This window comes from Epinephelus moara, chromosome 4 (genome assembly GCF_006386435.1).
Source record: "Epinephelus moara isolate mb chromosome 4, YSFRI_EMoa_1.0, whole genome shotgun sequence".
NCBI classification, from domain to species: Eukaryota; Metazoa; Chordata; class Actinopteri; order Perciformes; family Serranidae; genus Epinephelus; species Epinephelus moara.
In genome coordinates, this window is record NC_065509.1 from 25,296,199 (window position 1) to 25,313,134 (window position 16,936).

The 16,936-nt window shown below is 41.6% G+C and overlaps 1 non-coding gene across 1 annotated transcript; it reads left to right on the top strand.

Annotated features, from left to right (window-relative positions):
* Window positions 1-419: 419 nt before the first annotated feature.
* trnav-uac (transfer RNA valine (anticodon UAC)) lies at window positions 420-494 on the top strand. The gene has a single exon. It is a non-coding gene; the product is annotated as a tRNA-Val (tRNA).
* Window positions 495-16,936: the final 16,442 nt, after the last annotated feature.

Consider the following 16,936-nt stretch of genomic DNA (forward strand, 5'->3'; position numbering starts at 1 on the left):
CAGCAGAGAGGAAGCGATTTTAAACATGTATAAAGCGGTTGCCCCTCACTTGAACGCACACAGACTTTGCTCCACCATGCATACTTCACTGTGTTGAATTTTCTGGTGGTAGCCGCCTGGCTTTGGCCGATCACACAGAAGGGAGTGGGCATCACGGAAGCAGACACATGACAAGATGGAGCTGATGATGTTGGTGTCTGGATACCTGGAGCTGTACAACATTGAGCTAGCAACTTATAAGGCCAGCGATAACACTTCCACCAAACGTCACATGACTGGTAAATTATTGAACTATGTAGAAATCTTTGGTCATTTCAGTGATTTCAACTGCAGTATGCAGTTTTTTTACATGGCGCCAATCCAGCTTGCGCCTCCGATGTTCACTGAAGCAGCTGCCCATTATCACAGTCTTAGACTGTGTGGTTCCATAGTGTAATGGTTATCATGTCTGCTTTACACGCAGAAGGTCCTGGGTTCAATCCCCAGTGGACATAATAATAGAAATTCTTTAAAGGAGCTATATGTAAGAAATTTAAAGCAAATAGTCGTAAAATCCTCCTAATATGTCACAGAGACTAAGGAATAATGTTCANTGCTCGAACGGTCCGCTGGAAAACCGAAGATCAAGGACGCGGTGACGTGTCCACGTGACGGCAGCCGCCCGTGGGCAAACAAATCAGTCTCCAGCGTGCTGCTGTCCAGCAACCTCGAATCTGTAGGGGAGGGGGGGGCGGACACGACTTGCGGCAGTATTTTGAATTTGAGTGCAGTAACCGTTTTGGCCACATTCTTACATACAGCGCCTTTAATACCGTGATATTGTAAAACTGCAATATTTTCTGAGACGGTTATCGTACCATGAAAATCTCATACCATTGCAACCCTAGTGTGAAAGCAGCTTAAAATATATCAAAAGTACCAAAAGAATATCCCAACGTGAATTAATTTATTTTCACTGTGTATTAGACAATGGTTAGGGGGGCCATCCGGCACCCTATCGGTGGCCAGATTTGGCCCGCAGGCCGTAAGATGAGTATCATTGCTCTTGCCTTGTATATAGAGTTTTTTACTCGTGTTTGACTCCCATATGCTATGAGTTAAAATGTTATGATCTTTAGAGGAACCAAGGGCCCTTTGAAAGACTCTAAAAGTGTAAAAACATCCTCACCTCTCACCTGGCTCCACTTCTATCACGCTAACTTTAGCAGCAAAACAGATTGGTGGGCATTTCCCCAAATGCCACACTGGGAGGGGCTGTGTGGGGTTGCAGGTGGCGGTGGGATAGGGTGACTAAGAGACCAAAGGTCAAGACAACTGTGACAGATTCCCAACTGTGATACTGTGTCTGGGTGCTCGGTTAGTTGGCTGCAGAAGCAAATGAAATGCCACTTCTTAGAAAGCAGGAAGTTACTAGATGGTTTAGGTGGCGAATGATAAGCGCATATGAGTGTGTTTACGCGTCTGAGTGTGAGCGTGTGTATCAGAGTGCACGAATGGGTTTTATGGTTATGAGCTTGTTTGTGTACATATGGAGGAAGCGATGTGCTGCTGGGTCACCCAGTGTGACGGAGAAACTATTTGAGGCCGTCGCCTTTGATGTCTGTCCAACAACACAGCGTGATCTTCTTCTGTGCGCTGTCGGGCTGCTGGTGGTGTGGTGGCAAGCGTTTCTGTGCAGCCCTCTCATTTCCCATCACATTTCAACCCAAGCTTGAATTTCTGCTCTTTTTGTTTCATTGTCTCTGCCTGGCGCCGAGGAAGAATGCTCATTTAAGTCACACTTCATTAGCTGTAAACTGATGAGAAACCCACAAAAGCTGAACGTCATTCCGATAAATGGAACTGCCTCTTCTTTTAGCCGAGCCATATATCAAAAGAGTTAAAGGCATCCTTCCATGAAATGCTACGTTTTTATAATATCTGTTTGCAGGCTTGTAGATTCTCTTATTTTCTCACGTTTGTTTTATCACTCTTACGATAAAGATGTACTTCCATTTCCTCTCCCTTCCCTCTGTCTCTTCTTGTGATGCACCATGCTGGCTGGTTCTGCAGCCAGCTGAAAGCAGGCAGTCCCTCCCGGAGGACTGACACTTTGCGAGATTGTTTGGGAGCCATGACAACGAGTGGTCATGACCCTCAGGTTTGGGCAGCGAGAGCCGGTCCCCTCTCCTCATTAAGAGCTCAGGGGTCCGCAAAGTGGAGATGGTGTTGTCCAGTCCAAAGCAGAGGAGGCAAGACACCAGGGAGTTTAAGTTAATGTGCTGTCACTTTGTACCTGCCTCTCTGGGCTCTCACAACAAAACCACTATAAAACCAGGGCTCTTTTCCAGCACTGAGCTGAGACATCCTGCCGCCGCAGCAGCAGCACAGGCACACTGCCTCTTTTCACAAGCCCCTTATTGCCAGCAGCACTATCTGGATGTATTGATATCCTATAAGCTCTATGCTTCACTGGAAATAAGAGCGCAGCACAATTGAGTACATTTTGCCACTTCCATTTCCTCTCCCCACACTCTATCGGCTTGATGGCATGACGCACAAAAGCACAGATGTCACATTGGCCCGACTTCTCTCCCCAATGATGACCACTCTAATGTACAGTGCTTGCAGAGCTGCCATGCACTTAGAGGCCTGACACGAGTATGAGATGGCATTTTGTGCACTGAAAAATCAGGTTTACTGTGTTTTCATGTTTTTTCTCAAGCAAATATTTGGGGAAGAGTTTGTTTGAGAGCAAAATCAAAAAGACACACACAGCAAATGTCAGAGTCGATCATGAATCAAGCAGCACAAAACTGCTCCACATGCTTTTCTTCTCCGATTACGTCCGTCCATGTAAAATGCAAACACAAGTCAGCATAACGGAGTCACATGATATGACTGTTCTTTGCTTTTTGCTGCACATTTTCCCATCAGAGCTGATACGTTTCACTTCTGAGGCTGAGATTCTCTTTTCCTTCTTAATTTGAAGACAATACTTTGGTCATGCTTCCCCTTAAAGTCATCTCTTTACAAAAGCACTATCATCGTTTCACAAATTAGCAATCACTCATTTTTCTTTTCCCTGTGGGGGCGCAGGTTTTCGTGCGGATTAGATGTTCTTTTTCTCAGAGTCAGAAGCAAAAAAAAAGCAAGAAAACACTTATTCGGCGGCTGAAATTACTCATGTTGATTAAATTTCTCCCAGGAGAGAACATCTTGGAGTTTTATTGCGTAAAAAAATGTGTTAATATTTGGCCTTCATGTTGAAATTCAACATTAAAAGCTGAATTTCATGCACACACGTTAACAGAATCAGTGGAGCTTCTTACAGTCTCGTTGTCAGTAATAATAGACACAGCATGAATAGTTTTAGGCTCCTCTATGTGGTGTGTAACAGCAGGCCCTATCAACAGATGTTTTATCAGTTTACATGGTTTCTGAATGCAGTCATTGTTTGCAGAATTGAAGCCACCAAGACACTAACCTAAAATGACCTTTCCTTAATCAGGAAACTCAGCTTCCTCCCATCAGATGGTCTTAACTGTGTTCAATTCTTCCTCTCTGTCTCCCTCGGTTTGTGCTCCGCTGCCGAGCCTTCTGCCTGTCCAAACTTCCTGGCGTTTTCGCCCCTATCTGATTCCATCACACTGAGAGCCAAAGCCTTTAAACCCATTAAATCCTTCCCAATTCAATTTCAGGATGGCGACACTGCCTTGTGGGCTGCTGCCAACCAGGGCTCTTGTCGTAGACAGGGCCCCAAGATAATCACAGACCCCTCAAGGTTTAATCTGGCGATGTTTCCTGGACCGGCAGGAGCAGATGCTTGGATATTCTGTTCAGCTCGGTTTGTGACACGAGACCACCCTCTCAGGCCTCTGCAGCTGGGAAAAGTTTTATCCTGCCCATGCGAGGCTGCCGTCAGGCACCGTTACGGAGCGAGGACATTTAATCAGCTTGAGAAAGAAATGGGAGCATGTTAGCCTATACCTACTGCGACACCCAGCTGGCTTTCATTCTTCAGATGTAAACAAAACACTCACTGCTTAGTTTGGGAGCTTGGTACGGAGAGATTTGGCTTCCTGTAATCCTGAAATGAACCAGAACCTACACAAGGATGAAATCCACTGCTGCAGGTAAAACATGCGAGTGTTATAGAGACAGATACAGCACATGAAGGAGATTTGAAAGTAGTCATGCAGAGACGGCAGGCTCAATAATGAAATACCTACATCAGTTGGTTGGTAAATAAACACCACTTCCCGATATGTTTGTCCTATAATATAGCAAGACAACTGCAATAAATAATCAGCACAGTACACATCTATTCTCTTCTGTATACATTGATACACACCCATCGTGTTTACAAGCTTAAATTGAGAACTCCACCACTGCAGCCAAAACATGAGTCATTTTTGGAGAAAACACTCCAAACAGAGAGAAGCTTTCAAATCTCCTATTCAAGGACAAATATTTAGAACTTGTGAGTGATTCTACTACAATACTTTACATTAGTCATAAATGCTGTCACTCCTTATGCCCTCCTTCACGGCTAATGAGTTTTAAAAAAAATCAATTAAGTTCATTATTTCACACTTTTCCATGTTTGCTTCCAGGTTGAGAGAAATAAACGCCTTATCTTCTCAGCACCACGAGCCAGTGGGTTGATCTCTTTCACCAGCTTTATCCATCCACTCCCACACTCCCGTGCCCTTCATCGCTGATTCCTTTTCTATTTCTTTTCTCTTTTTTCATCCTCGTCTTTTAAAAGTGAGTTTATTTCCCCCAAGCTATTCTAACTATGCCAAGGTGTTCGCAGTGTTAGAGCTCGGTACCTCCTGCTGCGCACTACCTTTATCTACCTCACTTCATATCTCTCTAAATTGTCAGACAAATCCAAATTCCTGTCTGTGCCTTATCAGCTATGTATCAGTATGCAGCGGAATAGTCTACAGAATGCAAGATAACCTTCAGGTGACGAGCCCCCGGGGCTAATCTGATTGTAATCTGTAACTAAACAATTCGTTTTTTTGACTTTGCTGGTTTTTAGATTTTGTGATTTAAAATTCCCTCCAGTAATGCACACAATAAGCCAGGGACACCACATCTGACCCAAATCTGCAACAATTACTGATGATATTTTTAACGCAACTTATGTACCTTGCAAGCACAGGGAGTATAACATCAGATCAGAGATTCATGAAAAGGAGAAGAAACTCAAAATGTAAAAAATGTGTCCACCTCACTTAGGGCTGGGCGATATAACGACTATGTACAATATATCTATATAGATCCAATCTTGTGTCAGTCAATAGTCATAAACCTCAGTTTCTTTTTAATACCTTAAATACTCTTTTAAACCCCTGTGACCACAATGGTGTTGTTCCTTCACCTAAACTGTGTGAAGATTTTCTAAGGTTTTTTATTGGCAAGATTTCTGATATTAGGTCCTCTCTTTTGCCGTCTGCATTAGATCCTGCCATCTTTCCCAATTGCCCTGCTGTTTTTGACACATTTGAACAAGTGTCTCTCTCAGCTTTAACTGATATTGTCCAGCACCTCAGGCCTTCGTACTGTCCTCTTGACAGCATCCCACCCCGTCTTTTTAAGGACGTTTTCCATATCATTGGGCCCTGTGTTATGGATCTGATAAATTCATCTTTGATGTCTGGATGTGTCCCAGCTGCCTTTAAACATGCTGTGGTCCAGCCCCTCATCAAAAAACATAATCTTGACCCCACAGTTTTATCCAACTTTAGGCCTATCTCCAAGCTTCCTTTTCTTTCTAAGGTCTTGGAGAAGGTGGTTAATGAACAGCTGCAGTCTTTTATTGATCTAAATGACATTTCCGAGAAGTTCCAGTCTGGTTTTAAGTCACGTCATAGCACAGAAACGGCGCTTTTAAGAATTTTAAATGACCTTCTTTTGACAGTTGACTCTGGTAGCTCTGCAGTCCTGGTCCTTCTGGATCTGACGGCTGCCTTTGATACGGTGGATCACAACATTCTCCTGTCTCGCTTAAACACCTGTGTGGGCATTAAGGGTACTGTTCTTAAGTGGTTTCAGTCCTACCTCTCAGATAGGAGCTTCTCTGTCCAGCTGGGCCAGTATTCTTCAGCCTCTTCCCCCCTGAACTGTGGGGTGCCTCAGGGTTCTATTTTGGGCCCCCTCCTCTTTTCAATATATATGTTGCCATTGGGATCCATATTTAGAAAGCACAATGTCTCATTTCATTGCTTTGCAGATGACGTACAAATCTATCTGCCTTTAAAAACAAATGAGCAAGCCTCTGTTCAGGTCTTATTAGACTGCCTCAATGACATCCGATCTTGGATGGAAGTCAACTTTCTCTCCATGAACAAAAATAAAACTGAGATTATTTTATTTGGCCAACAAAATCTGTTAGATGGGTATGACAGCGCCATTGGCACCCTTAAGTCTCACTGCCACCCTTTTGCAAGGAACCTTGGTGTTATTTTAGACAGTGACTTTAGGTTTGATAAGCAGATAAGCTCTATTGTCAAAACGAGCTTCTTCCAGCTAAGACTATTAGCAAAAGTAAAGGCATATCTCCCCCGAGATTATTTTGAGAAAGTTATTCACACCTTTGTTACATCACGCCTAGACTACTGTAACTCTTTGTTTGTTGGTCTTGACCAGTCAGCACTGCGCCGTTTACAAGTAGTCCAAAATGCAGCTGCCCGCCTGCTGACTGGAAAGAAACGGCGTGATCACATTAGTCCTGTCCTTGCATCTTTGCACTGGCTGCCTGTTAATTTTAGGATCCAGTTCAAGGTTTTATTAATTGTTTTTAAGTGTTTAAATGGTCTGGCACCGTCTTATTTATCAGAGCTTGTACAGCCTCACAGTACTTCTAGAGCACTTAGGTCGTCAAACCAGCTGCTCCTGGCAGTACCTCGGTCCAGACTCTCTACTCGTGGGGACAGAGCCTTCTCAGTGGCGGCCCCAAAGCTGTGGAACAGCCTACCATTCCAGGTTAGAGCTGCACAGTCTGTTGAGCACTTTAAAACATTACTGAAAACCCATCTTTTCTCCTTGGCGTTCAGTCCCTGCTAGGCAAGAATCCTTGGCTTTTACTCTTTTTACTCTTTTATTTCCTTTTTTAGTCTAATTTTTAGTTGTTGTTTTTTTTTTTAAATTGAGCTCTTACTATTTCCTTTGTTTTATTTTTTATGAAATTTGTGTATGATTATTTTATATTTCAATAACTGTACAGCACTTTGGTCAACTGAGGTTGTTTTTAAATGTGCTTTATAAATAAAGTTTGACTTTGACTTTGACTTTCTAAAGCAAGATTTACAGTAAATTTAGACAGCACCGTCTTTATTGATATGGGGTCAAGTTGCGTTACTTAACACACACCAGCGTGCATCTCTCCTCTCTCACATTCTTCATATAGCTCCGCCCCACTCACTCACAAATCAGTCTGTGAGATGAATGACTACTTTTATACTCATGTTATAATTTTGTGTCCTGTGTTGCAAACCTTTAAACCTCTGTAGCTCCAATGCTGTGTGCAAAAACGTTGATGTCCTGCTATTTATTTATATCATATTTCCTGTCTTTGCATTTTATTTTGATCACAGTCTGTTTTTATAAAAGTGCCTGTGACATCTCAAATGTGGCTTTGACTTGCAACTAAAAACATGTAGCCCATTTTGTAGACAACACCGCAATATATATCGTGTATCACCATTCAGCCTGAAAATAGGAAAAGATATGAATTGTTGTTAATATCGCCTCACTTAAGTTTTCACAATAAATGTACATTAAACATAACATTTGATTAAAGTGTAGTATATGTGAAACTAATAAATCTGATTCAGCACTTCTTTATGTAAGGCTAACATACCTTGCATAGAAAATACTTTCAAACTTTTAATTAAAACAGTATAAATACCAAGTATAAATACAAAGTGCAGCTCCTTCAGGCTCCAAAATATTTATTAACCCTGTAATACTCTCCGAGACTTTAATCACAAGCCTTTTTTTTTTAAACGGCCTTCAGCACTTTTCTGAAACACAGTCGCCAAGTTTATTGTATGAACATAGCACTTGAATCTGAACCTTTTCTTTATGTTATAATTAGTTTTTTAGAGCACAAAAAACATATTGAAAGAGCGTTGAGAGGTCAGGTTTGCAAAACTGTGTAGTGCACAATTTTAAAGATTGGTGTTTCTATAACCGTTTCCAAAGCATTGTGAGCTGAAAAGCACTTTGGGTCAAGGTGTGAGTGCTGTATATGATGCATTACCCACAGATTTCATCAGCAAGTCATGGATGACTCCTGGTCTGGTGTTGTTTAAGTGTTCCTGCTGCTTTAGCTGACCTGCAGAGTTTGACACGTCCCTGCGGTGCAACAAAAACCACCTGAATGCAGACGTCTTCCTGCTCAGGCATCTATTAGCCGATGTTTGCAGGATTTTATTTGTATATATCCTCAGTGACTGAGGGAACTGACTGGACAGTGTGCTGAGAGACAGCAGCTGGCAGCTACTTACATCAACGCTGATCCTCAGAAACCCCAGACAGACAGACAGACAACAAACACAGCAAAAACCCTCAGAGCTGCTTAACAAAGGAGTGTTTTTAAAACTTCAGATGCACAGTTGGAGAGAAGAGATTGAGCCACTGAGATATTTACATAAAATATAATATAGAGTATTATGCAGTGCTTGGAAGCATCCACTGAGTATGAACGTTTTTGTTTTAGCCTTTGGGCATACTGAGCTGATTTGAAGTTTTTGTCTCTTTGTTTTATTGATGTTACATGTTAGAAACTGTAAGCTAACCACTATCCTCATTTTAAATAAAAACGTGTTAACAATTTCCAAGATAAGAAAAGACCAGCTGATAGAAAAACTAATTTAGTTTTACACAAACTAAAAACAAACAAAAAAACATTTCATCAGAGTTGAAGATCACACAATTATGTATTCCCAAAGGTCCAAAAGCTTGCAGTATTCTGCATATACGTGTCCATGCAACATCTTGGAACACACATCTTTTTCTGTTTGTTTTACTTTGAATTTTGTGTAAGTTTGATTTCTTTGAATTGACTTTAAACTTACCCGTACTCCAAACAACTTCAAAAATGGGTCATTCTCAGTGCCAAAATTTAATTAAGTATCCCATACTGTCCCATCTGCACCCAGCCTCATTAATTATTACTTCTCCCCAGTCTCCGTTATCCCTCTCCAATTAACTATTCATAAGCCTTGTAATGATTAACAATATGTTTTGGGCTAATCTCTATGTAGATTAAGGGAGCTTTGTAAGAGATAATGCAATTTGCCACTTATCTGCACACATTACTAAATACTCTTCATCAACCTCTGAGGGTTCAGTGTTGGCGAGGGTTGATGTTTTATTTGGACGACAATATCTGTTTTTCTGTCTAGTTTTTAGTGTATAATTAGAAAGATACCGAGGTCCAGATTCACAAACACATCGAAAGTTCTCTAACTTTGTCACATCAGCACACTGAGAACTTAACTTGGGATGTATCTTGTTGTAAAACTCCTTTGGAATAAGGTTAGCGTAAAAGCCAAATATGTCATTTCACTCAGCAGACATGAATTGGATTTACTGTGGGATGCAAACAGTGTCATTAACCGGCTGGATGAAACATCAGTGTAGTATAGTGCAAGTAATAGGCTTAGCTCCAACAGTTAGTAAGTCTTAAAACAACCCAATCTCCAGACTAAATGTTGGCCTTGTACGTTTCTGCAAAATACGGACATGTAATACTTCTGTGTTATTATGTAGCACATATGTTTAAACTTCACATTTCTTTAAGCTTTAACAATGCTGTGGATAACGCGGTTATGTTTATCAAAAAAACAACTTGGTTATGGTTAGAAAAGGTCTTTGGCTAAATTGGTGGCATAATCATCTCTGGAAATGCTGCTGATGTCTCGCTAAGACACTCGTTTTTGGTGGCACACTCATGACTGGAAATGCTGCTGATGTCTCGCTGTGTGTGTCTCAAACAGTGGTCTGCAGCTTGGCAAACACATTCTCACTCTGACCTTGTCACTTATCAACGTTTAGTCATGGACCTTCCATGTCCAGATATGAGGTGCCCTGAGTGCGTTGATTGTTGACAGTCTGGGATGCCGTGCCAAGTTCTGCCTGTTACATGCATTGTCTCCCTTCAAAATACACTTCTGTTTTCACAGGAATGTTTTTTTCCTCCAACAAGTAATTCGTCACCTTAACTTTCGTCCTTGTCCCACTGCATTTCCCCTCTACGCCGCGAGACAACATTAAAGGATGGCTTTTTTCGTCAGTGTCTGATGCCGCAAGTCACTGCCCAAGCGCTGGATTTCGACAACTTGAGTGAGACTGGGTTGGCTAGTTAGCCGTCTTGGTTCGACAACACACCACTCACTATCCCCTCCACCTCCCGGTGTCAACGTCAGCTTATATACAGGTTATCAAAGCTATGTCACTTTAGAAATGTTGATACATATGAAACATACAAACGTAACATATCTATGGTAGAAATGCTCAATACAGAATCAACAGTGTTAACTAGGTGGAACTGGACAGTGGGCGCTATGCTTCCGCTGTCCTGATTTTAGCAGTAGCCGCCGTATGAGCACAATGCAAAGCAGCAGTGATGGGCTGGTACTAGCTTGTACTATAACACACATAGAGGTAAGATGACCTCATTCTCTGCTCAGGACACCATTACTCCACCTTATCTTTACAAAGCAAATAGTTGTTTGCTGCTACGTTAATGCTTTGAATGTTGCATACTGAAACTTAAAAGCCTCTTCGGCATGTAATTGTTTTTTGTTTTGGCCAGAGGACATTCATTAGGGTATCATCAAATGTTATCCTTTTCTACCTTCACACAAGCAAGATGAAGAAGGACAAGGACATCTCATTTTGAGCTGTCTGAAAGGATGAAAACACCTCTTTGAAGGTCTTTCAACTGCGGAAAATGTTTTGTTGAAGGATGCTTGGATGCTGGTTCACAGGGAGAAAGAGTCGGGTGATATTGTAAGTCAGTGTAACCTCAGAAATGTAGAATGTTTATTCCTCAGAGCACACTTCTACAGTGTCTCGCTTTGTATGAATAAATGCATGAAATTGAAGACAGTAAAAAATAAAACAATCATCAGGTCAGGGGTGGCATCTGCATCTTCCATTGTGTCCTGACATGACCTTAACAGAGATGAAACCTGCCCAGCTAGCAATGACACGTCCCCGAGGGAACAACCAGTTTTGCAGTCCTCACACGGCGGCACAAAGATCCACCTGCCACCTTTGATCATCGGTCCTGTGGACACGCCGAACCCTGGGGATCCAGTTTATCAACTTCCTGCATAAACATAAATGCAAGGTGGGAAGGAGCCACTGCTCTCATCATCTGCCTTACCACTGGTCCCATTTCACAGACCATATGCAAATATTCCTATATGCTCTCCGGGCATGCTGAGAGGAAGATTGCTGGCTTTCCCTTTAGCCCCTTTTCAAAGCTGTTTCCCAGTGTGCATCCCTCCACTGGGGATTTCCTTTGTATACCATCTTTCTCCTACGGTGGGCTTCTATAGGCCAAATAGAGATTGATCTTTGAATAGGCCAAGTTGAAAAGGGATGCTGGGAGACAATGGGATGTGAGCTGAACATGGCACATTCACTGTATAACAAAATCCAATCAATAATGATCTGTGTTAAGGAACTGGTGAGTGGCAATACGAGTGGGATGGGAGCGGGTGGATGTGACAGAGGGGGAGACAGACAGACAGACAGACAAAGACCACCTGTCAGTTTACCCTCCAGCATTAAGTTGTCCTTCTTGTCACCGCTGAATGAGCACCTTGTCACAGAGGAACTAATTAAGATGGCAACTTGTACGATTGTACAGCTCCGCTACTATTTGACATCTGTCCCATTTGCATTTGAGAGCTGTTTGAAGGCGGTAATTCAGCAGACAAATCCTTGTTTCGCAGCAGCACACCCACGTTAGCTTACCTACGGGCTTGGAAAAGACAGCTCCTCTCATCTTCATCTTTAGGACCATAACCTCGTTTCCAAAGTGCTTTGGCGGGAACCGAGTCAAGTGACAGAAAAATTTAAGATGCGCACATTTTCCAGCCCCCTTCTTTTTAACTTCACATGGCACTGTAGAGCTGATCCGTCTGATCAGTGCTGCCTGAAAAAGCAATCACTTTATCCCCATAAAACACCAGCTTGTTATAGAAGGAAATGCTTAACATTACTTGTGCGGACTCCAGCTTTCAAGCATCTATTCCAGGCCTGTTGGTCCTGTCAATTATTATCTTATTACACCACAGGTCCAAGGTTTCCATCACAGGAGCAAGTTGTTTCCATTGTGCATGCAGAGCAGACAGGCAGCAGTAATGATGTGACATTCCCCTGCCTGTATGTGCACATCAGGCTAATGAGCGCACAAGCAATGTTGTTTCCATCCACCCACCTTCAAGATATGACCACAAGTAGCTGAGGAGGTGGATTCAGCCTCAGAGGTCTCAAGTTGTTGCCAGACTTCATTTGCACACGGACAAAATATAAAATTGACATTAATAAGATGGGGAAAACCTTCGAAGATTTTACAGCGAATTTGTTGTTTGTTTGCAAGCTCACAGATACACCAAATGCTGAGCTTGAAAGTTGACATTAAGATCACATTTTAGAGACACCACTTTTGCATGCACTTAAATATTTCATATGACAATGGTCAGGAAATCCTCCAGTTTAACACAGGTCATTAACAAAGCCTGGATCATCTCAGCATCTGCGAACTGACACTGATTTGTTTGACCTTTCCCCAGATGTAGTGCTGCTGGTATCCCTCCACGCTCTAAACCTATCAGCAGTTGTCTGATATGAGGCACAGTTATTTTATTCACATTAAACTGAATTGTTTAAACTCCAACCTCAATTAAGACTTTAAAAAATGTCGTTTGATGCTTTTGGGGTTGTGTTGTGTTTTGCTTATGGTGCTCTGTTGTGTGCTGGCGTGTGGAATACGTGAATGGCTGATGTGCAGTACTGGTATGTGTAGTATATGCTTTAATGGTTTTACAGTGTATGCTTCATTTCTTCCGTACCGTATTGCATCGCATCGTATCGTATCGTATCGTATTGCATTGTACTGTATTGTATCATATCACATCGTATCATTTCGTATGCTGCTTAGAAAACTAAACTTTTCATCCCTATGTCTTTCAACAATGTTCCATGTATCATAATTCTGCATTTAGCAACTTCAGAATGCTAAAAACAAATGTTTAAAAAATATACCCCGCTGTTCATCATATGAGATACTGAACCATCGGAATATGGTCATCTGCTGTGTCAAAAGACATCAGATAGAAGAGTGGAGGCATTTGGGTATCCAGTAGTCTCTCACTTACTGCTGCACAGTTTGATTTTTGTATTTAATGAGAACAACACTGTGTGTGAGTTCAAAATGTGCACAGTTAGAGTCAAGCTCAACTATAACAGAGTCCAGTGTGGGTTCTACATTTATCTAGGGTTAGCTGAGCATGCATACTCTTTCACAGCAACACAGTTTATAGATATACTTCAAAGAGTTCAAAGAGCTGTACTGTGTACAGTTAAACTAGAAATAGATTAACATTACAGTATAAGAATAACAGAAATGCAAACAGAATGCAGGCTCAGTTACATTCCAGTACAGAGCAATTAATGGCCGTGAAATGCTGAAAAACAGGCTCTTGTTTTTTACAGAGTGAGCCTGACTGTGTGTTTTGCAATTTTGGGTTGTTTGTAGCTTTAACATTGCTAGGGTAGCAAGTTTCTCTCCATCTGCTGTCCGACAGTGTGTCCACTCTTAGTCAGCCCCAAATATGTCTAATAAGCCCAGTTTAAAGCATGGGAGTTTCTGCTGGCTCATGATTTGCTGCCACAAAGAAAAACAAAGTGGAAAGGAGGCAATGGTATTGGCTCCAATTTATATGTAAAGGACCTCCTATGGTCCAGTATGCAAATTTGTGAACCCAAGGACAGCAAAGGAATGACCTGCCTTACAATGCCTCTGATTGGCCTACCCTGACATTCTCCTAACCCTAACCAATCCCACTCCTTTTGCCTAAACCAAATCAATCCAGCCAACAAAGGCAAGAAGTACTAGCTCATGGAGTCAAAGAGTCTTTGCATTCAATATAGACTGCTCCAGGGATGATGTTTTTCTGTAGGCTACCGGGGAAGTTAGCATCGCACTGGTTCCCTTGTCAAAAAGCCTATAGGATTTTTCCATTGGATATTGGAGTATTACAGAAAATAAGGCCTGTGGCAAACAAACATGTATGATACTTGTACATGTTGTTAAGAAAAATAACCTTCACAAAGTAACACCACTTCCATGACGTTTGAAGCCTAAAGTAAAAAGCTAACGTTCGGCTATAAATCAACTACACCACAGTAGCATGACTTAGGCCACTAAGTTTGAGGTCAAATGCCACTAGTAAAAAAAAAAAAAGGAAAGAAAAAATAAGCTTGCTGCACCTTTTTATTGTTGCCAGGCAACCACTCCATCCCCTCCTTCCCCTAACCTTTCCACGTAATGCATCTACTGTTTATTTTGGCTAGCTAAATCTACCTACTTATTTTCACAGTAATTAGTAGGACTTATTTAGGACTCATTGCCGGGGCACTCTATACATGATTAATCTGATGTTTTTCATTTTTGTTCATTTTGACCCCTCTGCATCCTAGAACTGTCCAATGCTATGGTAGCAACTGTAACTAAGCACAGGAGGCCTGTTGTATCTTGGAAAAAAGGATAAATACAAAAACAGTGTTTTTGCTTTTCCAGGTCCAAAAACACAAGGGTAGAGATGTTGGAACTGGATTGAACAGTGTGGCAGACCCCACTCACAGCTGAATCCTTTGAAGATCAACAAAAAAACCTTCGCCTGCTCCAAGGTCAGATGCTAACTAATATTAACAGCTTAGCGTGTTAACATAGCAAACGTAGCATAGCAGTTGAAAAAAAGGTTGAAAATTACTTACATGTATGTTTACTTGTGCTTAGCTGGGTAAGTATTTTTAAGCTAGGAAGAATGCTATGTTGGCTCAGTGTAGCATGGTGTCAGCCATGTTGACAAGCAGTCAGCTTTACTAGCTTTTGCTGTGTAGGCTGTGTAAATCATAGACTGTATATATAATAATGGACGTAGCTACCGTGACGTCAAGCATTAATTTGTGGACTGCTGTTTTGAAGCCTCAAGTTCAGCATTTCGGCCGTCGCCATCTTGTTTTTTAGGAGCCAGAAATGACCATATTTGGACAACAGAGAAGAGCTTTGGAAAACCGTTTTTGTACCAGGATGTATACATGTTTCTTTCTGCTGGAAAGCTGGGCATTTTAACCTGGATGTTTATGGGGATTAGCTCTGTTTCGGAGCTACCCTCAAGTGGTCATTTGATGAACTGCAGTTTTTGGCCATTCTTCTTTGGCTTCTTTTTTCAGCCTTGTAGGTTGCGCTTGGTAGAAATGCTATACTATGGAAGTCTGTACTGCAGTAGCTACAATATATAGGCGAAGCATGCTTGAAGTGTGATGGTTGGAGCTGGATTTATGTGTGATTTTCACTGTACGTTAGTCCATCATTCAGCCTAGGACTAAAGAGAGTTATCATCAGGTGCCCAACGATAAGGAACCATGAGGGTCCTAAGGACAGAGGGATGTCGTATGCTGTAAAGCTCTGTGAGGCAAATTGTGATTTGTGATATTGGGCTTTATAAATAAAATTGAAAATTGAATTGAAATAATGTACGATGCCCCAAAAACACAACCTAAAACTGTCAAAGGTAAGTGAAAACCTTTTTTCAACTATCAAAACTGACAACTTCTGTGAGTGTGACTGTGTGACCGAAAAGCAAATTTGCATTTCTAGCTGCTCTCAAAAAACATTACTGGAGTTGGACAAGCCACAAAAACATGATTCAAAGCTCTTTCAAACAATGTTTGAAATAAAGGCAGAGCTACCCAACACACAATCATAGTAAGCTGGGTGCCAGCAATGACTCAGCCCAGCGTTACTCACAATCATCAAATGATGAGTAAAACTTAAAACTTGGCTTCAAGTCTTGGGTATTACTCCATGACATTTAATATTCATGGCTGAATAAGCAACAATCAAAGCTAAGGTGTGGAAAAAAAACCATCCTTATAGGCTAGTTTTATCCACCCGAGACCCTGTGTCCTCATATGAGGACATCACATTTTGGGTTTACTTGACTTTATACTTAATTCTACCGAACTTAGACCTGCTGTCCTTGTTCGTGGACACTTTTTGTGCCATCTAGTGGTAGTGAGACCACAATACACTAATCCATCTAAAAACAAGATGGCAGCCATCTCTGCCAGATCAGTCTGCAGCTGATCCCGATACAGAAGTTGGTCCAAAACCTGATCACATTTTGTTTATTTATGATTATTAATGTTTGTAGTGAGTCCAACTGATCCCAAATAGCTAAATAGGACAAACTAAAAATGCATACCAAACACAATATTAATAATTATTTGATTTCAATTTAAAATGTGTTAATATGGTATCAATCAAAGTGTTTCCTAATTTAAAATAACCTGTAACTTTTATCAGAATTGATTGAAATATTGGAGGCAATATAATTTTATCACTACTAACAATTAAATCAGTTTAATTATGACTTCATTAGGTTGATGAGACAGGTGTATTTTCACAGAGGTCTTGCCATCAGTGCATTCTAGGGTAAAAATGACAGCGACACCGTGAGGCCACAGGGGATGCGAGGGCGGGTGGAGGAGGAGTATGGGTGCGCACAGCTCGGGTTTGTTGCACGGGCACTGGAGCAGCAGTGTAACCGATCCCAGCTGCTGCCGTGGGGGGAATTAGAGCTATTCCCGTCCCCCTCGGGTTGGTCACGTGTCCTTGGGGAGCGTTTAGGTTTTG